Source organism: Sylvia atricapilla, chromosome 4 (genome assembly GCF_009819655.1).
Source record: "Sylvia atricapilla isolate bSylAtr1 chromosome 4, bSylAtr1.pri, whole genome shotgun sequence".
Classification (NCBI taxonomy): domain Eukaryota; kingdom Metazoa; phylum Chordata; class Aves; order Passeriformes; family Sylviidae; genus Sylvia; species Sylvia atricapilla.
The window spans coordinates 71,738,018-71,741,344 of record NC_089143.1 but is presented as its reverse complement, the minus strand read 5'-3'; the positions used below and the strand labels follow the sequence as shown (position 1 = coordinate 71,741,344).

Genomic DNA, 3,327 nt, shown 5'->3' with positions numbered 1-3,327 from the left:
AATAATGAAGATTGCTCATAGACAAATCTGACATCATTAACACACTTTAATTTTTTTTTTTTTCTGTATGTCTTTTGAGTTTCTCAGCTGGAAGAAGCCTGGTGAATGGAATCACTGTGTGACTAATGAGCTGTCTGTGGAACATCTGCAGTCTCAATACCTGCATCTCCACTGAAAATAGTCTGGGAGCTTCTGCCTTAATGAAACTTCAGACCACACACTTAGAAAAGGTTATCCTGTCATTTCTACTAAATTGGCTGCTGGGTTGGTTTTTTTTTTTTTTTTCTTCATTGCTTTTCTTTAGTGCTTGGGTAATTCTAGTCCGCCAGCACCTATTCAGCTGTGTTCTGCCTAATTTTTCCTTCATACAAGATCAAGTTGAACAGGTACTTTTAGAGATGATGCTGCACTAATTTTAATTTCTTTTAAGTTCATTCTAGTGTCAAACACTCTCTTGTCAGTAAGTTCTTTGACGTCGCACTAAAATAATAATTATTGGTCCTTAAAAAAATCAGTCTTTTAAATACAATAATAGAGTAATAACAAATATTATTCCTGAAATCAAGGACTCACTTGCCCTTGGGAACTGTAATGACAGTGCCAGGATGTAGTGCCTCAAGGCTTCCTTTCTGTGCAAGTGGGATTGTGGCACTCCATTAATATTTGTGATAGAATCAACACAACAGAGCTTGAACCAAACACTGAGAAAATGTGATTTGTGGATACATTGAAGCAACTGACTAATTTGGTCTGCCCCAGAGCTGAGAAAAGACTAGAAAACATTACTTTTTACTTTTTTATTATTTCCAACCCGGGAAATGTTGCAAAACACTGTCAGCCAAGTGTATTGTCTAGTTATATTGTCTTACTGCATCTTGCAAGTGTAATTGAAACCCATCATCAGAGGTTATCATCTTTTGCTGATTTTAAATCTAAGGAACAACTTGCTCCAGGTCAGTTATGGTCATTATTAAATATAAGTAACTGGTGTTATTATTTATATTTTTATAAGCAATAAATGCCTTTGACTGTAGGAATAAGTTACTTTAAGTAATAAAGTTACTTTTAATAAGTTACTTCGGACTAGATATTGAAAATCAGAAGTTATCTCTCAAGTAATTTATTAGCACACTGTAAATTTCTAACCATACAGTGCAGACTTCAGTTCTGAGAAGTGCAACTTGTTGAGTGATTTATAGTGCTGACAACACTAAGCTCAGCAAATGATTAAGTGCTGCAACTTCCTTTTGAGAAAAAAAGAGTGCTTTATGTTATCAAATAGTCATAAAACTTGCAATCATAAACCTATCTGTTGTTGTTAGCTAATCAGACTCATTCTTCCATGGATAATATTTTCAGATAGTGTTTTAGTAAATTGCATGTTTTATTGCTTTTGTAACACAGTAACCATCTTTTCCTTGATTATTCACCGACAGGGTACATGAACAAGTCCCTTAAATATATGTAAATCTTTGAAGTGAAAACATGTTGCCCTCTTTCACTACGTAAATTCATTTAAAAATTCAATTTCATTGTTAATGAATAAAATAAAAAGGAAAGCTCTTGAATTAAGAGAAGAATTATGGCCAAGGTCAAAATTAGTACTCAAAACTGTCAGCAGCCATGAAGACGTAAGATTTGCATTGACATTTTTGCTATTGCCAGTTTCCATTTAGTTGCTTTGTAATTCCTGTCCCATGCTATTACATTGGCTTTCAGTTTTTGCACTTCTCCTAGAAAACTGAATACATCCAGCAGACAATCAAATGAAGGACTGAGCCAGTGAAAGTGTACTACAGGAATTTGCTCATCTTCTTTCTCACAGAAAAATGTTGAGACAATCTAGTTGAAAACGGAGACCTGGCTGGTAAGCAATGAAATGCACTGCAAACCAAAGGTGCTGTCCTGTAAACTAATCCCTTTCTTCTGTTATCTCTCTCATCTTCTTGCTTGTCACTTCTCCTCTGACAGGGACAAAGATGGAAATGAAAGTGAAGTGCCAGCCTCTGACTGCTTTACTGAATGAAAGGATTCTGAGTGCTTGAGGTCAAAGGAGCCAGTAGGAGAATGAAGGGTGTCATAAAAATTTTAAGTGCTTCTGTGTTCATTCTGAAAGTTATTATTTAATAACTCTAAGTTATTAGTGCAATTGTGTCCATATTAAAACAAGTCATTTTATTGACATTTGATTAGGAAATCAGCTTTATTAAGACTGGGAATAATTGTCCCAGGTTATTTATCTCCGTTTAATAGTACAACAGCACACATATCTGCAGTGTGCATTCTCATTATTAAAGGCTCTTTGTACAAATATTTAAATACCTAATAATTGGAAACTTGACATTTATTAGAGTGTAGGCTTGGAGAGGGCTAAATAATGCTTTTTAATGGAACTTGACAGCATTAAAATGAAAGTTTCATTAATTCTATTATTGGACTGCTGTAATTGAAAATTATAAAGAGATGCAATTTGGATTTATATTTTACTTCCACCTTCCAGGTCTTTAAAGTATGATGGTTGCATTTGCTCAAATATATGGAGTAAAAAAGAGATGGATCTTGAATCTTAATATATTTTTTCCCCTTACCCATAAACGGCAAACAGATCTGGGTTCATTTGAATAGCAAGTAAAGTAAGTAATTTCTAAGTATCTGTGCTTAGAAATAGAGCTAGTGCTAAATGTGCCTGACTGACAGGTGGATAGTCACAGAGATTCTTTCTTCTGGAAAAATTCATAGCAGAATCCTAGAAACTGAAATTTAGGATAAAATCCTTCTGTATGTTTTCTTCTTTTCTGCTCCTAGATAGGATGGTGGGCTGATACCAAGTTCTGAAAGAATCTTCAATGCTGGTATCAGAAGATGCAGATAAAAGCATGTCAGGGTATATATGCTGGGGTTTTTTCCCATTTAAATTGAAAGATGGAGTTCTCTTAGCCTGCCCTCTGCAGAAGAGCACATATTGACAAATGACACTCTTTTAATGCTTTCTGACAATAACAGTGCTTTCTGCCAATTCCTGCTGCCAATAATAATGACTGTCTGCTACAGCAAACAACTAATGAATGTCTCCAAATGACCTTTTAGCAACTACTGTCAACATTAACTACTCTGCAGCATTTTCACCTTCCCTGGAAATTGCTGGTGTTGGAGTTGGAGTGTGTAAAGGTAACTCACATAAGGACAACTGGATCTGTGTTAGAGAGGATAGCATTGCCACTGGTCTAGTTCTGCATCTGGTGATGAACACTCGAGGTTATAGTAACAGATGACTTCTAGGGTTGGAGAAAGGTGCTTGCCTCTGTGCAAATTTCTCACATAAAGGAG

At 35.4% G+C, this 3,327-nt stretch overlaps 1 long non-coding RNA gene across 1 annotated transcript; it reads left to right on the top strand.

Moving 5' to 3' along the window:
- Positions 1-800: 800 nt before the first annotated feature.
- On the top strand, positions 801-3,089 carry LOC136359988 (uncharacterized). The gene is made up of 3 exons (XR_010743399.1): positions 801-953; positions 1,826-1,867; positions 2,806-3,089. It is a non-coding gene; the product is annotated as an uncharacterized lncRNA (long non-coding RNA).
- Positions 3,090-3,327: the final 238 nt, after the last annotated feature.